Source organism: Ascaphus truei, chromosome 15, assembly GCF_040206685.1.
Source record: "Ascaphus truei isolate aAscTru1 chromosome 15, aAscTru1.hap1, whole genome shotgun sequence".
Classification (NCBI taxonomy): Eukaryota; Metazoa; Chordata; class Amphibia; order Anura; family Ascaphidae; genus Ascaphus; species Ascaphus truei.
Genome location: NC_134497.1, coordinates 10,913,986 through 10,935,822, shown reverse-complemented (window position 1 = coordinate 10,935,822; position 21,837 = coordinate 10,913,986).

The following is a 21,837-nucleotide window of genomic DNA, read 5'->3' as shown; positions in this document are numbered from 1 at the left end:
TGACCACCTGATACTGATCTCACAAGGGGTTAATGTTACATACTGCCTGACAAAATTAGATCTTGATACATCTCATATTAACAGTGCACAGAGTAACTTCTCCCCCTAGCTGCTCCTATATGCATAACCTAGAACCCAATCGCTGCTACTGAATGTTAATAACTTGGAACCCAATCGCTGCTCCTGAATGTTAGTAACCTGGAACCCAAAACTGCGCCCATTTCCATCACCTACAACCCAAAAGCCGCTTCCATGTCCATAACCTAGAACCCAAAAGTCGCTTCCATGTCCATAACCTGGAACCCAATAGCTGTTCCTACAACCACTTGCTATACTGCACCTCCTTCCCTATCTGCTCCTGTAACCGCTCCCCAAATCTCTCACCGATGCAAACCTAGCAAAGCTGATGCACAGAAGAGACGGGCGAATTTGTCGAAATTCTATTCACAGTTTTGTTTTTTATTTTGGAAAAATGTTGAAGAAATTGGGTACGGGTAACCTTTTTCTACAGCAAATAAAAATATGACTTGTGAGCACATTCGCATCCGAGACAGATCTGTAACCCTGCCATTCCCCATTATCTCTTTGCAAACAGCGCTTCCACTGGAGCCAGGGATTCTGGGTAATGACATGCAAATGAGCATAGGCTGGTGGGTCGCTTTGCATCTAATCCATTGTAACATGGGTCCCTATAAGCTCACGCCTGCTGCATTACGTGGCTTTTCAGCACAGCCTGGTTACACGTGTTTTGTTTGTTTGTTCGCATTTGAGAACGTTGAGCAATTGGCAAAATCTCTCATTGCCATTTTGGGGACTTTGGCTAATTTTGTTTTCTAACGAAAACTCCATGTTTGCTGCAAATTCTACTTGTGCCCAAAGATTGTACAACTCTCTAATGCATTAAAGGCGCATTAAGGGTTAACTCCACATTATAAACACCAGTGACACATCATCTAATGATTTCTCAGAAGGGGAAAATAAATTGCTCCCTGACTGCCAATTCTTGGAATCAGATTACTCCCTGGATCAACATCCTTCCCATGTTTACTTATTTGGTATATCCCTGTATACCTTTCCTTTCTGAAAAGATGTCCAACCTTTTTTTTTAAAGATATCTATTGTATCTGCCATCACAGTCTCCATGGGTAATGAATTCCACATTGTAACTGCCCTTACTGTAAAGAATCCTTTCCTTTGTTGTTGGTGAAATCTCTTTAAAGGATGACCCCGAGTCCTTAGTACTGCCCTTGGGATGAATAGTTCTTTTGAAAGCTCCTTGTATTTTCCCAGAATATATTTGTATATATTTATCATATCCCCTCTTAGACGCCTCTTTTCTAATGTAAATAATTCTAAATTAGCTAGCTCTTCTCATACGTCAGATTGTCCATCCCCTTTATTAAATGGTGGCTCTTCTCTGCAGTTTCACTAATTCCATAATATATTTTCTAAGGAGTGGTGCCCAAAATTGTACTCCATATTCAAGATGTGGTCTTACTAATGCTTTGTAAAGGGGCATAATTATGTTTACTTCCCTTCCATCCATTGCACGTTTGATGCAAGATAAGATCTTGTTTGCCTTTGCAGCTACTGCATGACTTTGGGCACTATTGCTAAGCCTGCTGTCTACAAGCACTCCTAAATCCTTCTCCATCAAAGATTCCCCTAATTTATCCCTATTTAATTTGTAAGTCGCCTCGTTATTCTTGTTTCCCAAATGCATAACCTTACATTTATCCGTACTAAACCTCATCTGTCATTTACCTGTCCAAGTTTCCAGTCTCTCCAAGTCCTTCTGGAGAGAAATTACATCCTGCTCTGATTCATCTACCTTACACAATTTAGTGTCATCAGCAAAGATGGAGACTTTGCTCTCAATGCCAACCCCAAGGTCATTAATAAACAGGTTAAAAAGCAGGGGGTCCCTGTACCGATACCTGAGGTACTCCACTCACAACTTTAGCCCAACCTCAAAAAGTTCTGTTTATGACAACACGCTGTTGTTTATCCTTCAACCAGTTTTCAATCAAGGTGCAAATATTTTTACAGAGTCCTATTTGCTTTATTTTGTACACCAATCTCTTGTGCGGAATTGTATCAAAAGCCTTTGCAAAATCTAAGTAGACCACATCAACTGCATTACCCGGGTCTAAATTCCTACTTACCTCCTCAAAGAAACAAATAAGGTTAATTTGGCATGATCTATCCTTCATAAATCCATGCTGACTATTACTAATAATTTTGTTTTCCATTAGATATTCCTGAATATTATCCCGCATTAAACCTTCAAGTAGCTTCCCCACTATTGAAGCCAGGCTTACAGGTCTGTAATTCCCCGGTTGTGATCTACTCCCTTTTGACATATAGGCACCACGTCTGCTTTACGCCAATCTTGTGGTACTGAGCCTGTGGAAATGGAGTCCTTGAATATTAAATCTAATGGTGGTTGCCGGGGGTTGCCAGTATCGCCCTGCTTTTTAAAGCTCTTGCATCACGTGGGCCAATAGAAAGCCGAACCAGATGACGTCACGGCTTCCTATTGGCCAGCAGGATGTGGGAACTTTGAAAAGCAGAGAGATACCGGCACCCCCTACAGAGGTAAGTATCTCAGCAAGCAGGGGGTCCCCACCGGTGAAATTAACGTGGTTCAGCTCGGGAAGAAAAGATGTGTCTGCTTGGGTTGCCTCTTTAACAACAAAATTCTCCTCAGCTCCTTCAAGGCTCCCCTCCCCACATTCTTCTCCCCCCTCTAATATCTCAGCTCTGATCTCCCGCTTTACCCCTTCCGGTCGCTTACTCTCTGCTGAAGGCCGTCTCCTCTCTGCTCCATTTGTCTCAAACCTCTCTCACTTTTGGCTCCCTACCTGTGGAACTCTCCTCCTTATCCTTACACCCAAGCTTCAAATCACGTCCAAAATGTCACCCCCGCAGCGAAGCACTTGGCTAATTTAAGCACGAGACTATGCCAAGTGGCGGATTTCCCCTTAGGCCCGTTGGGCCAGGGCATAGGGTGGCAAAATTTTGGGGCGGCAAAAATGTCCATGTCCAATGTGGCCTGGCAACGCGCCATTGCGGCATTAAATGACATCATGACGTCGCATTACCATGGTAACGTGACGCCGTGCAACATCACGTTGGTGACGTCCGCGGCGTCATTTGACGCTTTGGTTCAGAGGCAGGAGGGGGGGCGACAGCAAGGAGGCGGCCGCCCCAGCTAAGTGCCATGGGGCACCCCAGACACCCCATGATTCCCTTGGTTTCCCCCCTCAAATATCCTATACTGCACTTGCTCCTACTGCATTGTATACATCTCTTACCTGGCTCCATTTAGACTGTAAGCTCTGCAGGGCAGAATTGTCTGTAATCCAATCCTGTGCAGCGCTGTGTGCATTAGTGCTATATAAACACATACCTACATACTTGTATACTTCCTGTTCCCAGCTATGTATGCTTATTGAAGAAAAATGCCAGCACATATTATCTTTACCATGTGAATGTGCATTCAAAGTAAAATGTTTACAGATGTGTAGTATTTGATAGTACTCAGGGGCTGGCTGTTTCATTTTGCACAGCAGGCGTTGTCCGCTGATACTCATAATGTGCTGCCAGTCTGCGTGGGGATTTCCTTTGCTCTAGTACTCTGCAGACTGGAGTAACGATTTGATCCTGCGTTAGGCACGCGCAGAATAAGAGTTATTTCGCCGTTTGCGCAGCCCAGACCTCCGCCGGTCTTTCTGAATTCCCTGCAATGGCATAATATGCAAACGTTGCATTCATCTGCAGCACATTTAGCAAATGAAATACCTTTAAAATTTGGAGGGGGAAAAAGACGTCAACTGTTGAATGTAATTAATTGAAATCTGACTGCAATACAATGATACAGTGTGTCAACTACACATAAATAAATAAATACACACACACACACACACATATACAGGTAGTCCTCGTTATCCAACGTTTCACTTTACCACGAATGGCATGGCCAACGCTTTACAACGCAACCCTATGGGCCATTTTCTGACGCCAGAACTCTCGCCACAGCACTGCGGCCCCCCCTGGCAGCGGGCCCGGCGCCATTGAGGGGAGGGCTCTCGTCACAGCGGGTGCTGCAGGAGCCAGCGGGGACCAGGCCTAAGTCTTCAGCTTCACAGTGTCCTCCCTTGGCCAAATACAGCATAAAACCCCTCCGGCTGTGAGGGTGTCTACATGTGACTTACGCCTTTGTTTTGTCCTCCCAGTGATGGTGGTTACAGTTTTGTAGGAGTCTCCACTATTGCTCTCGCACAAACTAACCTCATTTGCATGTATGTATGTCTTTATTTATATAGCGCTATTAATGTACATAGCGCGTCACAGTAGTAATACACGTGACAATCATATAAATAACAATAATACAAATAACAGGTCATGGGAATAAGTGCTTCATACATAAAAGTAACATTTAGGAAGAGGAGTCCCTGCTCCGAAGAGCTTACAATCTAATTACCTCTGTTAACTAAGGCCTCAGTTATAGTGGGGACGCACGACAGAGCGCACGGCGTCACCACTGTCAGCCGAGAGATCTGTGGACTGACATCCACAGCGACAGTGTGGCGTGGCCGTGATGTCACAAGGCTGGGTCGCCCTCATTGGCTGAACCGCTCCCGTGACCCGGCCGTCGTGTGACAAAATCAAAATGTTTTGGTCGGCTCAATCACACTTCCTCGTGTGTGCGCTCGCGCGCACTATGGCCGGCCCCATTGTATTGTATTGCATGTCTTTATTTATATAGCGCCATTAATGTACATAGCGCTTCACAGTAGTAATACATGTGGTAATCAAATAAATAACAGATAATATAAATAACATTTATAATAACAATTACACTAGGAGTGTGCGCTTTCTCTTTTCTTTCATACGTACGTGTGCTTGCGTGCGTGTGTGTGTGTGTCTGTGTGTGTGTTTATATATATATATATATATATATATATATATATATATTTATTTATTTAGTAGTGTGTTTGTGTGTATACATTATGTGAAATTTCATGGGGGTTTGAGTAATTTTATATATTTATTTTTATATATATATATATATATATATATATAATATACAGTGTTCGACAAACCTATACATTTGATCGCCCCGGGCGAGTGGATTTAACCCCCGGGCGAGTAAATATTGGCCCAAGCAGCACACGTTTGGTACTAGGTGGCGAGTAGATTTTTTTGTGATTTGTCAACCACTGTATATATATATATATATATATATATATATATATATATATATATAATTATAAACTGAACTGGACAATCTATATGTTTCTGATTCCAACTTTAAAGATGGGATCTGTGAGATATTAAATCGCCGTTTTTGCATTCTTACACTGCTTTAGTATGTCACTTCCTCTCTGGGCTGTAACTTTGAGACATTGTAAATTCTAAGATTCTTTTTGGCGTGAAATCAAGTTGTGTTGTATTTATTCAGAAGAGTCAACAGCAGGTCAATTATAAATGAAACGATATTATATACAAGTCACATAAAATGCTTATGGGATTTACACAATCTTATTTAAATCTGGGCTTCCAAAAACAGTCCTCATGGGCCACCAACAGGTCAGGTTTTCAGGATATTCCTGCCTCACCACAGGTGGCTCAATCAGTGGATCACCTGTGCTGAAGCAGGCATATCCTGAAAACCTGACCTGTCGGTGGCTCTTGAGGACTGGAGTTTACTCACCTAGGGTTCTGGGGGGGCTGCTGCTTTAAGTACTTTGTATATTTGTTTTAGGTGTTTATATTATTAACTAATTGGACACATCTGATCTCCTTTATTGGCTGTAAATGTTAAGGGACATATTATTGTCACTGGTTGCATGAGACCAATACATTGTCCTAAGAACACTAGCTTAGAATTACTCATGCTGGTCCGCTGTTAAGGCAGCAAAACACCTCGCACTACAATTTTAGGGGGGAGGGGGGTTTGTTGAATAATTGAAGCCGGGGGTCTCCAAAGCTGAACCCTGTTAATTTCAGCTCCGGGGACACCCCTGCCTCCATAACTCTGTATGGGGTGCCGGTATCTCTGCAGCCAGGGAACGTGTGTGCCTAACGAAATGGCGGCTTACATCTCCCCACATCACGCTGGCCAATAGGAAGCCGTGACGTCCTCCATATTGGCCCGCGTGACCTGGACCTTTGAACTCCACATGAGATACCGGCACCCCATAAAAGAGGTAGATATCGCTAGAAGCAGGGGGTCCCCGCAGCTGAAATCAACACAGTTCAGCTCCGGAGACCCCCGGCTTCAATACTTAGAACTAAAAAAAGAAAATGGGACGTAAAAAAGATGTTGTGCGATAAGATGTTTTGCTGCTTGAAGAGTTATCCCAATTGGCAAAACCTCTAGTTTTCTAGTGGTTTAAAGGACCACGATGTATTTATCTGCACCTTCTCTATATGCTTCATTACACCAAGCCCCTAGGGACCTGACGCCTCTTATAAGCATCCAGCCAGTCAGCCAGCCACACCTACAATGCAGGAGCGAGAATGTAGGTCTAACAGCCTGTACAAGGAGAAACTGAACCGACACGTTTCAGAGGCTGACATGGAGCAGCACACCGGAATTTGGGTATTTTCCAATGATTGAACACCTTTTCCTTGAAACTGCCCCTCCCTTGTTAACAGAAATATACTGAGAAATGGTGGGCGTGCAGGACAAAAGCGCGTCTTATAAGGAATGAAACCGCATTCTGTCCTTACGTGTCAATGTTGACGTTAATTATTTCATATAGGAAAGGATCATGCTAGCCTGGTACATACCTGCATAATTACCTCTTGTCTCTGTGCGGCTTATCAAAATCTCCTGATTGCAAAACTGATGCAAATCATTTTTTTTTCTTTGATTAAATTAGTGCTTCTTTGTGTGTTCTTCGACCAACTTTGCTGCAATAAGACATTGGGAACCAACCCCTCCTTTCCAGAAACCTTTATCCGTGTAGATGAATATAAAATTGAGTATTGCACATTCACACCATTTACAAACATAGCTTCCTGTGTTTTTTCTTTGGGGGGATTATTACATTTTGAATCACAATTCTGTCCTGAGTAACACACACCACCCCTGCAAACTCAAAACCCAGACCCAGCACACCATATATATTTATGTTAAAAAGGAGTTCTACCGAGTTTGTGATAATGTATAAACAAAATTCAGAGCTCCCCCCCCCAAAGCTACATTCAACATAAGAAATCATGTAGTTCTGTACCTATCTGTGTTTCTCTCATAAGTGAGCGTTAGTTAGTTAAATTCGAGACTACAAAAATTTAGGAGTGACCCTGACTTCTGAGAGAACAGGAAAGTAATTAACCATGTGATTTGTCATATTGGATGTAGCATTGGGCTCTTTGTCTCTTGTTCTTTCATGAGTAACTTTGAGAGGCTGAAAGAGTAATAAGACCTATCCCAAATTGCTCTTATACACGGACTCCTGCTTTGATGACTACAGAACTGTCAGTCTTGAGATTATCATTTGCAAATGAGCTCAGATGATGCTGGGGTTTTTTTTAATCCGGCTTCGCAATGTTTACAGAGTACAAAGTACAGTTGCAGAGAATTTGAACTCTGTCTGTTAACAATATATGTATTCCTTCTTTCCCCCAACGTTTCATGTGTTCATTCCCCTTCAACTGCTATTATCTAGGACGCCTCCAGAACAGGCGGGACGCATCAGATATCTGAAATGCCTTTGTTCAGAATTAATACCAGCAGGGTAAGTGACCCATATGGATATTTAAATGCAACCATTGGGAAAGAGAAAATGCAGCTCAACTGGCTGATCAACTCCGACCTTGACGGCAACACTCCAACTCTTTGCTTCTGTGACACAAAGTTTTATGTAGATCATTTGCTTGATTATACAAGGCGGAGTCAATCTGCTAATTAAATACAAACCCCGGAGTCTTTTTGTTCTGCATTTTATTTCATTTCTATTGTGCGTGTGGCTGTTTTATTTGGGACACGTTAGTCACACACACAATTAAAGCAGCAAAACATGTGAAATCTTATGGGTTTTATTTCAATAACTCTGTTCTTTTTGTATTATTTAGACTGTTTATTTAAAAAAAAAATATTCAACTCTTAATGCCATTTTTAATTAGTTGTAATGCATCCATTGATTTCTACAGCACACCTGTGCAGCAGTGCAAGATCTTTGCGACGCCTGTTTGTGATAATTTGTTGCCAATGTTCCCAGCAGTTTGAGCTGCAAACTGTAACAATAGTCAATGCTACTTTAGTAATATCATGATACATGGTAGCTGCTGACTTACACTGACTGAAGGATTGATTCTGGAAGGCAGCCATTATGTTAGGCACACAATCAGATTTATAACGGGAGCATCAAAAGATTGCCAGATTAGGTAAGAATGTAGCATTATACATAGTCACATGCTTTACATATATTAATAAGAAAAGAAAGAAAGGGGGAAAGTAGTATCGCTGGATCCATCACTCCCCCCCCCCCCCCTCTTTTCTTAGAATTAGAAGTCTGTGTCTGCCTCGTCGTAAACAGCTCTCACTAATAATCTGCATGAAATATAAGACACTTGGTGTAAACAGAAGCAGGTGAAAATGCTCCTGTGTTTTTTACCTTTTTGGCTGTATACATGAACGTTCGGGGCGTTTTGATAAAGGGGTTCTGGGGATTCTCTTATTAAAAGATGTCCCCATCTATTAGTAAGTGACCAGATGAAATAACAGACGTGTTCTGGTTTTATTGTACTGACGGTTGGGTCTCTCCCCTCATGTTTTTACTCATTATCAGTCTGTCTGTATATCTTTATTTATATAGCACCATCCATGTGCATAGCGCTACACAGCAGTAATGCAAACTAATGTAACACGTAGTGGGAATAAGTGCTGCAGGCGTAAAAGCAAACATTAGTTACATGAGTCCCAAGAGCTTACTATCTAAATATGCTGAAAAATTACAACATATTGCATTTTAACACCAATTGCTCCTTGATTTCTAGAATATCAAAAATAATGCTATTTGAAAGTAATATACGCCATTTATTTGTTCTGTAAAGTAGACATTTCATGTTCTCTGGAAACTGTAAATATTATTGGGCGCAGCAGTTTTAAGCAGAAAGTCATATTTTTAAATAATTCATTCTTTAAAAAATGTCAAAAGCAATTTATTCTTTGTTTTAGAGAGGAAACAAACGTGTTTTTTTTTATTTTTATTATTTATTTTTAATTGGACCGTGGACTCCCTGAATGTCCGGAGTTCCTCCCACCCCACTGGTTCAGGAGTGGCCAGCCCAGGTTGGACCGCAGTACACAGGGAAGACTGGGGAAATAATATGGCCGGCTGGGACAGGGCCAACAGATCAAGCTGCTTTGCGACATTCAGGACCTCACGTCCATGTTTGTAGTCTGCTTCCATGCATTTATTGTTTTGTGCCGAAACATGCAGAAAGAAAACCCAAACTACAAAAACCTCCGGAACCAGGTAACCCCCCGACATCACTGGACCCCAGATCAGCTGCAGGGGGCTCCCCGGTTTATGTACGATAAAACAAATGACCAAAGTGAGCAGCCAGGACGGCTGCATCAAGTTGCACAATCAAAAACTGCTTCATTTGCAACTGCAGGCTCCTCCATTTCAGCCCTGTATCCCATGCCCCCTGAAAAATGAACTTTCCCCTGACCCCTTTCATCCTTGCTGACCTGTCAGGTCTCAAGAGCCGGGAAAGGGTTAATCACTGATATCCATCTCAAAGGAAGAATAATTAATTCCCAGCCCAGTGACTATTCTTTAGACACTTAGGGGCCTATGCCGAGAGCAGCGGTAACGGATATATCGGGATTTTTTAGCGCAATATGCATATAGAAAGGCAGGAAATGGCGAGTAGAGAAAAAAGCGCCATTTTTTTTTTCTTTGTAAATCTCGCCGCGCGGGTGGCGAGAACCTAAATCTCGCCAGTTTTTAAAAGGTCCCTATTCAGAAAGGCACGATCGCCATCTAGCGGCTGTTCGCGCCAATAAAATGGCGCGATATTCAACAATTAGCTCCGCCAACAAAAGTTGGCAAGAAGCTGGAGCTCGGCGGCCAGAGGGAAAATAAAAAAAAAACGCGATTTTTTTTTAAACCGTTAAAACAGCGCGCATCTCTCCCTTTCAAACTCGCCACACTCATACATGATATTAATAGCAGATTTCGGACCTTTCTGCATTCAGAGAAAAAAACACGCCATTAAATGTACAATTTATTACCCTCGCCAATTATTTACAGCGCTGCTCTCTGCATAGGCCCCTTACTGTCTGCACGTCAGCTCCTCTAATTGTAGCTTAACATTACGCTGTAACCAGAGAAGCAGAGAGGAGAATTAGATTGTAAGCTCTTCGGGGCAGGGACTCCTTTTCATGTGTCACTTTTATGTCTGAAGCGCTTCTTCCCATCATGTGTTACTTGTATTATTTGTTATTTATATGATTGTCCCATGTATTACTGCTGTGACGCGCTATGTACATTAAGGGCGCTGTATCTATAAAGATATGCATACAAATGGACCCGTTTAATCAAACATTGGGGGTGAGCAACATATTCATGAGAAGGGAACACAGTTCTAGTTTTACGGTTGTAAACGAAACCGAGAGTGCACAATCTGGTTTCATTCAAATGTTCACCTAGTTCCTACTTCTGTAACTATTCATCCGCCTAAATCATTTCTGGAATATAGTCTGGCCACAATGTGCTTATGATTGTTTATTTATAAAATGTTTTACCAGGAAGTAATGCATTGAGAGTTACCTCTCGTTTCCAAGTATGCCCTGGGCACAGAGTTATAACAATACACGGTTACATTCAATTAAGAGAGGTCATATAGTCAATTCACAGACATCTCATGGACAGATAGAGTTGGGAAATTGGGCGCAGGGGATAAAAGGGCTGGGGAGTTTCAGATTGAAATAGAGAAACTGTAACATCACCAAAGATCAACGAATGGCAGCAAACGGCTCACACCCATTGGCTGTCCTTCGGCTGCGCCAAAGGCTGTCCGCCTTTGGGGCGACGCAGATGTACACAAAAAGGGTTCAGATTGAATGCAGCTGTCGACAGATTGATCATAAAGATGATTTAAAAATGAGAAAAACACTAGAAATATGGTAAACAATCATTCAAAGTTAGAAGCATGTTATCAGTAATTGGAAGCTGAACCCTCTAAGGTTTGTGTGCCCGCCAGAGATCTGGTATAATTGTGCCAACAAATGTGTGCCAGTTTTTATTTACATAATGCCAACCAATCATTTAAAGCAGCAATACTACTTTCCTCCTTTTTTAATCTTTTTATTTTTTTTCTTATTTATATATGTAAAACATGTGACAATGTATAATGCTACACTCTTACCTAAGCTGGCAATCGTTTGGTGCTCCTGTTATAAATCTGTCAAAATCCTTCTTGTGTGCCTAGCATAATGGCCGCCTGTCAGTTTCAATCAGTCCTTCAGTCAGTTGTAACTCAGCAGCTACAATGTATCCTGATATTACTAAGGCAACATTATCTATTGTTACATTTTGCAGATCAAACTGCTGGGAACAGTGGCAACAAATGATCACAAACAGGAAAGTGTTGCAAAGATCTTGCACTGCTGGGGAGGTGGGCTAAAACATGCTATAGAAATCAAAGGATGCTCAGTATATTAAATCTAATTAAAAATGGCATTAAGAGCTGAATTTTTATTTTTTTAAAGGTCACTATTATCTAATACTACAGAACTGATTTGTGTATTTTGCCGCTTTAAATACTGGGGATTTAATAAAACAGCAAACTTAAAAGTAAACGTTAGGACAAAATTCAGATCCACAAAATTTGACAGCATAATTTTACTTCTATAAAACTATTAACACAGGCCTGGAGTCATCTGATAATATTTTATATTCAATTTAAATGGGTTATAGTGCTATCCAGGCAAAAAACAAAAACAATTAATATGTTGCCCCAAAACTGGATAATAGAAACACATTCTATCATTATTGGCAACAGCTGGAAGCAGCTCCGCTCGGCTAGCAGGGATCACCCAATGGCGGAGTTTCATAGCTCCCGTACCGTGCCGGCCAATAAGATGCTGTGACATCATCAGGTGCGGCTTCCTATTGGCCCACGTGATGGGGGAGCTTTAAACTTTGCTGAGCACCCCCTTTGAAGATACATATCTGTATCTCGGGAAGCAGGGGGTCCCCCTAGCTGTAAATAACAGGGTTCTGCTCTGGAGACCCCCTGCTTCAATCCTATGTTAAAACAAATAACAATTTTAAAAAATCCCCTGAATTGCTTCTTTAAATCCGTGATTCTTTATAGATTTCAAAGGTCATGAATAGCATTAAAATATATTTTTAAGCATAAAGTTACATTTCCCCCCGCACCCCCCCCCACCCCCCCATGCTAGAGCTGGGGAAGGGGGTTAAGAATACATGATATTAAGTCTATCCTCCAGACATGTCTGAGTCCAGCAGCGCCTCAGTGAGCTGCTTATTTTCCTTTGGGAGCGAAGGGACTTGTCTTGTCACCAAATACATGGATCACTGTCTACTCAAGAACAACCGTGTGCTGTAAGCTTTCCACATATACCTTTATTAAATAGCTGACATCCACCACCACACAGCCTGAATATATCTACATATCCTTCAAATGCACAATTCCCTCCCCCCGCCCCCCAATTCTCCATTGGTTTTCCCCAGACCAGCTGCTTGCAATGTCTGCGAGGAATGTGACACATCAAGTGTGAGAACAGTGCAGCTATTGTATCCTAACAAGCTGATTGAACTGCGGATAATGGGCATGTAACCTTCTCTATTAATAGTGCAGACAGATATGTGAAATAGCCGAATGCCTGACTTATGCCACGTATTAACTCCAGGGGCTTCCATTACGCAAAACCCCTCGGAGAACTCATTATTACCCAGAACCTCTTGGATAACTATTGTAACAACAGCTGAGTTCTTACACAAGAGAAACTCTTGCCCTAAATCAGTGTAGTATTACTGAGCTCAACACGGATCTTCCGTAGTGAACAAGGAAGGGTGGGGTCACCGTGTTGGCATCTCTTCCATGCAGTAACAAAGGAGTGAGATGGAGGAGGTATGGTACCATTTATTGGACCAACAAGTAGTTGATATGTTACACGCTTTCCAACCTCTCAGGGTCCTGCATCGGGTCCAAACCTGAGAGGTTGGAAAGCGTGTAACATATCAACTACTTGTTGTTTCAATAAAAGGCACCATACCCCCATACCCCCATACTCCCTCTCCCTCGCTGTTACTACACATCTGGGATGGAGAGAACGGGCGTTTTGTTTGTGCCAAGGTTCAGCAACCTGTTGAACTTGACTCTATTTGTCAAACTTTGAAAACTGTTACTTTTGAAAAAAGTTTGGGAGTCAAAATCTCCAGAACCTGAAATAGAGGTTTTGCTGGAGAGGAGATGGGAGAGAGAAATGAAAATGGTCCCAAAAAATAGCCCCAGAATATTTTGTTTGAAAATAATAATAATAATATTTAGCAAAATATATATATATATATATAATAGGGATGACGGGTGTTTGCTATAATGGCTGGTTAGGATATTAACTAGAAATGTAAGTTCTTAGTCGATAATAGTGCAGGAGTGGCACAGTGAGTAATACATGCTGCCTGATAACCATGACACTGACTCTGCAGCAGGGGAACCTGGTTCAATTTCCAGTGTGAGCGTCTTGTGACCTTGGGCAAGTCCCTTTATCTCCCTGTGCCTCAGGCACCAAAAAATAGATTGTAAGCTCCATGGGGCAGGGGCTGTGCCTGTAATATTCTATGTACAGTGTGGCACAAACTCCAGTGTGTTGCTCAACTCCAGTCCTCCATCACCCCCCCCCCCCCTCCAAACAGGTCAGGTTTTCAGGATATCCCAGCTTCAGCACAGGTGGCTCAGTCGAAGATTGAGCCATCTGTGCTGAAGCAGGGACTGATTGAGCCCCCTGTGCTGAAACAAGGACTGATTGAGCCACCTGTGCTGAAGTTGGGATATCCTGAAAACCTGACCTGTTGGGAAGGCTTGAAGACTGGAGTTCAGCACCCCTGGTGTAGATGAAACACAGATAGGCTCATAATATGTTACACTTTATTTTTTTTCCCACCAACATTTAGGGCCACCTTTACTAAGTGGTGCTATTCCGTGAGACGCGTTCCAACCCACTGAAGTTAATTGGTTCTCAGGTGTCTTCTGTTACTGGAAAGTTTTTAATGGAATAACACAACTTAATCAATAGAAACTTAGAAACGGAATTTGACATCAGATAAGAACCACTAGTCCCCCCGTGACACCCCCCCCCCCATGTCCCCCTGTGCCCCCCATTTTCCTGTCTGCTGTAAAACCTCACACCCGATTTGATCCTGGGATTTCTTTCATAGTTAGGACTTCAGCCTTGTGCCTTTCCCAGACGTGTTTAAATCCCCTTACTGTTTTAGCCCTTCCCAACTCTGCTAAAAGCCTGTTCCATGAATCCACCACCCTTTCGGTGAAATAATACCTCCTCACACTTCTCATTAGCTGCCACCCTCCTGGTTCAGAGAACGGCCTCTTGTTCTAGCTCTTCGCTCTCTTTGGAACATGCTTCACCCCTGTACTTTGTTGAATTCCTTTATATATGTGACAGTTTCTCTCATACTCCCATCTCCCTTCTCTCCCTTAAGATGCACATATTAACCCTTTATATATATATATGTGTGTGACAGTTGCTCTCATACACCCCCTCCCTTCTCTCCTCTAATATATACATATTAACCCTTTATATATGTGACAGTTTCTCATATCCCCCTCTCCCTTCTCTCCTCTAAGCTGCACATATTAACCCTTTATATATGTGACAGTTTCTCTCATATCCCATCTCCCTTCTCCCCTCTAAGCTGCACATATTAACCCTTTATATATGTGACAGTTTCTATCATATCCCCCTCTCCCTTCTCTCCTTTAAGATGCACATATTAACCCTTTATATATGTGACAGTTTCTCCCATATCCCCCTCTCCCTTCTCTCCTCTAAGCTGCACATATTAACCCTTTATATATGTGGCAGTGTCTCTCATATCCCCCTCTCCCTTCTCTCCTCTAAGCTACACATATTAACCCTTTATATATGTGACAGTTTCTATCATATCACCCTCTCCCTTCTCTCCTCCCCCTCCTTCTTCCTCCCTGCTCGCGTCCCTCCTCCCTTACCTCCTCTCCGGCTCACGGCGTCAAATGACCTTGCGGGGTCATGTGACATCACGTTGCCATGCCAACGTGACATCACATAACCCCGTGGCATCATTTGATGCCACGTTGCAATGGCGACGCGTCGCCGAAGAGAAGGCAAGTGAAGTTGCAGAAGCCTCACGCGATCCCCCGGCATGAATTTAAATGCCGTGGGAAAGAGCACCGGACCCCTGCAACCACCACATCCCCCCTGAAAAATCTTGCGCGCCATTTGACGCTGAAGACAAAGTAAGGAGGGGCGCGAGCAGGGGAGGAGAGCAGGCAGGGGGGCGCAGGCGGGAACGTTTGCGCACTCCTGCTGCAGATTATGCACCATGTTAGTTGCCTATTTTTACATAATCTCCAATTTATCTACATCCTCCCAGAGATATGATCTCCACAAGTGGCCCTTAATACGCTCAGTATATTGTAAGTTCTGCTCACAGCTCAGCGCATTCACCAGGTAACAGGCAGCAGGGAGACTGGAACACCGCCATTTTGTTTGTAACTGTTTCCCATACTGTTTCCTTACAGGTGTCTCTTCCCTATGCTGTGAAACCGCCTTTCTTTCTGCTGGAGAAGATTGCAATCCCATTCATTTGTATGGAGCTGAACTCTACTCCAGCGCTGGGAAGTAACACAATAAATAAGGGGCTTCCGAGTCCTGTACCTTATCTACAACCGACTCCCCAGCGGCCTCCCTTTTCTGAGTATAACATGGCAGGGTTACCTGGGCAACCCTGGCTGGACCAGTTTGGTCACATAACAGCTGTTAATACACACACACGCGCACACACACACCCTGTGCCACCTTCCCTAGGTCATCAAAATATCTCTGCCATTAGCTCACGTAGGACTGCGCCTTGGAGGTGGGAGACCCTACTATGAACGCTGGTCTCGTTTCCAAGTTACGTCCGGATGTTTCCGCTCGCCTCATGTACTAAAATTAAACTGTAAGCTGTTTTGGGGAGTGAATGTATTATTATTAGTAGTATATGCACTGGGGAGTGATAAACCACAATCTGTAAGAGGAACAGGTTATAATTAGGCATGGCGTGCTATTCTGCTGTACACCATTATTCATTAAGGCCTCGTTAAAATGACACTGTAATCACGTTTGGCTGCTGGATTTTGCCTGAGTCACAGAAGAGAGAGGCGCAGGTTTTCAAGGGCGTGTAACTTTGTTTACAAAAATCTTACCAGCCTTGGAAGCCAATACGCAGATGTCATAACTAATGGCCAACTTCAAAACAACTCTACAATGTGTCATCCCCTAATCGTGATCATACTAAAATAATCTGAAAGAACTCCTTCTGACAGCAGCAGTTTCCGACTGCCCACAATGGGTAACATTGCTCATGGTTAGAGAGGTGTGATATTTTCCGCTGACGTTCATGAACGAGTCCAAGGCCCTTGTTCTGTAAGGTGTGAATAGCGCGGGTGATGGGATCTCGCATGAGAATCCCCCTATGGCTTGAATGGGGCTTTTCCTGCGACAGCACGTCGCCTGCGCTTACCACACCTTCCAGAATAAGGGGCAAAATGGGCTATACATTCAGCAAATGTTTATAAAGATCACAACAAAAAGTCACTTTGCTGGTAACGTGACCCTAAACCCAGGTGACATGTCCCCTTACATAATGTACTGCCTTTTTCACGAAACATCAGGGACATTTGGAGCACTGTGACATTTTTTTGGACGCATTTTTGTTACAAAGTCATAACATTTAGAAGAAACTCTCAAAAAAATTGCAACACGCATCTCTGTAATGCCCAATGCAAACCGACAGAACATTGTTATTATTTATGTGTGAGGCGCCAACGCGTTCCGCAGCGCAGTGCAATGAGGGGTACAGAGTTATGTATATTCCGTAAACAGTGACATACAGGTGAGGACAAACCCACACAAACAGATACAGAGAGGTAATGAGGGCCCTGCACGGGTGCGCTTACAGTCTAAAGGGAATGAGGGACACTGTTGAAACAAGAAGGTGAGGTGGCTGCTTATTGTAGGATAAGGTGTGGCTCAGGTTAGAGTAGGGTCCCATTAAGGTTTGGGGGGGGGGTTATATAGGGTGGAGATTGGTCCACAGCACAGCTGGTCCCAATGTGGTTGGAGGGGGTTGAATGTTACAGGCATGGTGCGTAGGATTCCTTGAAAAGGTGAGCTTTCAAACCAGGCAATTTTAAGTTGAATCCTCCAAAAAGATTGCGTTCGAAGAGATTGAATTAAATCGCGAAGGAGGCACATATAGGACTTTTTTTTGGGATCGGTTACCTAACAGATCGACATCTCTATGAGATTCTGGCCACAGGAGGGCCCTGCTTCGCTTGTGTTATAGTTTGTGGGACTCAGAGTCCCAGCTCTGTAAGGATCAATAAAAGAAAGTCATTTTTACTAGTAATAGGCTATGAAAGGTGATTATTTTTTTTATAGGGTCAAGAATGGGCACAAACATTAGGCAAGTCTAAAAGTCCGAATAATACCGTCTCTGTAAGTCTCCAAACATAGATCGTAAGCTCTCCGGGGCAGGTATTTTCTTTCCTATTGTCTGATTTTGTTTATTGCACTTATTGTATTTTATAATTCCCTGTATTGTGTTGCCTCTTTTGTTAAGCGCTGAGTACACTGTTGGCACTATATATATATAAATAAAGATATACATACATACCTGGGCCAAACAGCTTGCAGGCTTTCTTTTCTGCACTCTACATAGTATAAATGTGACGGGAGTGTATCTCTGTGTATGTACAAATTGTGTTTTTTTTCACTGTTTTAATTAGTGTACATTTGTTTATGTGCATCAGTATTTGCAAAAAAAAAAGTCCCCCGCTCTCCTTTGCCTCTCCCCTTCTCTTCTCCCTCTCCCCCTCTCTCCACTCCCTCCCCCCTCTCTACACTCCCTACTCCCTCTATCCACTCCCTCTCCCCCTCTCTCCCCTCCCTCTCCCCCTCTCCTCTTCCTCCCTCTCTCCACCCCCTCTCCCCCCTCTTCTCCCTCCCTCTCCCCCTCCCTCTCTCCTCTCCCCTCTCCCTCATTTTCTATTGTGTCTGAAAACAATAACAAACATGGCCGCTAGGGTCATCAACAAAAGGGCCCCACAGTCACCTCCTGATAATGTGTCAGCTTTCTATTGGTCAACGGTCCAAGTCTTGAACCTGTGACCATTTTGTGATTGGGGGTGGGGGGAGGGGTATGACAGATCAGGCCCAGGGGACCCCCCAAGTTAAATTGTGATCAGGTTGGACTGTTGCTTTAAAGTTCGTTTCACCTTTGATCAGCGGTGACCAACTCCAGTCCTCAAGGGCCACCAACAAGTCACGTTTTAAGGATATCCCTGCTTCAGCACAGGTGGCTCAATCAGTGGCTGAAGCAGGGATATCCTTAAAACCTGACCAGCTGGTGACCCTTGAGGACTTGAATTGGTCACCCCTGCCTTAGATACTCTGCTGTGTGTACGCCGATCCTACCCCTCCTCCTCTAGTGCAGAGAGACAGCTGCTGGGAATAGCAGAGAGAGCCGAGAACGCAGGTGATGAAAGCCAAGACAAAACCTGCTGATGCAACAGAAACCAGGTAGGGGATTTGGAAGGTGAAATTCCCCATAGACGATCTGTAACATTAGTTACCAGGCATTCAAAGTGCAGTATCTCCACGATTCCTTGCCGGTCCCTCCAGCACTGACAATGTGAGCGCATGCACAGAATACAGCGCACAGATACAATTACATGCAGCATATGCTGAGGTCGACAAAGGATGGGTGGGGGAGGTGCATAAGATGTCACCTTTGCATTCATTAAATGTAAATGATTTTCCTCAAAACGAAAGTGATGAATTCTCCGGTTTCTTCCGCGTCGGGGAAGAGAAAACGACGGAAGAAGGGAGGTTGTAAAAAGAAACGGCAGTTGCGTCATTGGGAAGGAGGGTCACGTTATGTGAAGGCCATGGTGTCAATTGCTACTTTTGTTGTCTATGTAACACATCCAATAAACCGGTTTTCCAGGTTGTTGTCTTATAAATTCGACTTGAATTTCTTCCGGCAGCAATGCGGGTTTCAATTTTTCAAATGTCAATAAAAATAAAAATTATTGCAGGATTGAAGCAAGGGGGTCTCCGGAGCAGAACTGTGCTAATTTCAGCTCCGGGGACCCCCTGCTTCCAGAGATACTTACCTCTGTAGGGGGCGCCGGTATCTCTTTTCCGTTTAAATGTCACGCAAGCCAATAGGAAGTCGAATCGGATGACCTCACGGCTTCCTTTTGTCCCGCGTGACGCGGGACATTTAAATGCCGCCATTATGTTAGGCACTCAGTTTCTCTGACTGTGGAGATACCGGCACTCCCTATGGAGGGAAATATCTCTGGAATCAGGGGGGTCCCGGGTGCTGGAATTAACACAGTCCTGCTCCCAAGACCCCGAAGCTTCAACCCTTTAATTAAAATAACAAGTAAAACCCGTAACGCGGCTTTAAGCATTTTTTTGCTGCCAAAACAACCACAAGACACACCAATAAAATATCCTATTGTAATAGACTTGTATCTCTAACACTTCTTATTTTGCTCTAGGTAACAAATCACTATGGAACACCAAACTTCTGGAAGGCTCAGCTGTCCCAGGCTACGGTGAGTCCCCAATTTATTCCATCTAAAAATGGGACCCGTGATACTTTATGTAAAAGAAAAACTTGTTTTGGTGGCTTTTAAACCAACCTTTCATGCTTTTTCTGCAGTTTTTCTTGACCTCTGTGCTTTCCCACAACCCTTTGCAAACAACCTGTCACAGATTGGGACATTTGGTGTTAAATGCAGATAAAAGCACCCAGGAAAATTACTCTGATACATTGATGCATATTTAAAATGACAGAGATAGGGAGTAGCGTAGTGTAGGGGCTCTCAACTTCAGTCCTCAAGACACCCCCCAACAGGTCAGGCTTTGAGGATATCCCTGCTTCAACACAGGTGGCTAAATGAACAAGGGTTATACATTATATTTATACACATATCATGGACAGTTACAGATAATATATGGCGTATTGACTGGTTTCATTTTCCACTGAACTGACATTTACAGAGAAACGTCCTACTAAATGTATCTGAATATAAGGCATATAAAACTGGCCTGTTGCCTCTATTTATATAATAATATACAGAGAAAACAATGAACAATTCCACAAACACCGGTCTCCTTCACCCAATCGCTGCCATAATAAGGGTCACATTGCAGCGGCCTCTCCGGCAGCAAAATCTTCATTTGTTTCCATCTAAAATAACAATTGTTATTATGTGCCGGTATATAACACCCTCATTCTGTACGTTCTCCCCATTTACCACTTAGAATGAAAAACGGAGACCACTTAGATTGTAAGCTCTTCAGGGCAGGGACTGTTTTTCCTATTATTTTATGTCTTAAGTGCTTACTCCCATTATGTGTTATCATATTATGTCAGGTGTATTACTGCTGTAAAGCGCTATATAAATAAAGATATACATACAATATTAACAACGTTAATAATAATCTCATATAGCACTTTTCTCCCAATAGGACACAAAGTGCGTCACAGTTTGGCGCACGGTACGCAGCACATAGGAATGTTACAGACACGACCCTGCCCAGGTGAGCTTATAATCTATGTTTTTGGTGTCTGAGGCACAGGCAGGTAAAGTGACTTACCCAAGGTCACAAGGAGCCGATACCGGGAGTTGAACCAGGCTCCCCTGCTTCACACTCAGAGCCTTTGTTTTCTTTACTCACTGAGCCGCTCCTTCAGACAGATATGTGTGGTGTCTTTGTAATGACAGGAACCCCAGGCACAGAATAATAATCTAAACTGTAATAAATAATTCAGCTGTTTCTAACCCCCCTTACGGAGGTGAGTATCACGGGAAGCAGGGGGTCCCCACAGCTGAAATTAAAGGGGTTCAGTCTCGCAGACCCCCCAGCTTCAATCCTATATTATTATTTAAACAAATAAAAACAGCCCGCTTGTGTTGCTGCTTTAAACTTTCACATGAATTCATCTGATGTGATTTCCCATTGAGCACGGTCCGTGTATATACATTATAACTGACGCTCGCACACTCCCCCCTGAATCTTCCTCTCCGCTTACAAAGCACAGCGACTAATTCTACCAAGTATTGCCCTAAGGATGAAGGGATAAAATACTTCCACGTGATTGGTACCCGTCACGTGATGATAAGTCACAGTTACAGTGTACCCCTGCTCTCCGCCCCAGGAAGTACCCCACACTGGCTCTGGTAAAGGGAAAAGTGGAACCATTAGTGAACGTTAATGAAATGAGTGTGCAATGTAGAGAAACCCTTCCGTTGTTTGTGGCTGGCCACTCCCGGGAGAGTTAGGGAAATGATGGTTTTAACGTCCTGCTTTTCCAGGCACGCGGGCTGTTGTGTTGCATCGGATTCCAGGGAGTCTGCTACTAATGAATACTACGTTTGTGATGCTAATTTGCAGCACGCTGAATTGGAAAGTGGTCCGAATACTTCTCAGTATGGCTAGGTCCCCGGTGGTCACTAACTTCAATTAGGCAGACCCCAGTGACTTCTTGCGTGTTGGCTCACGCA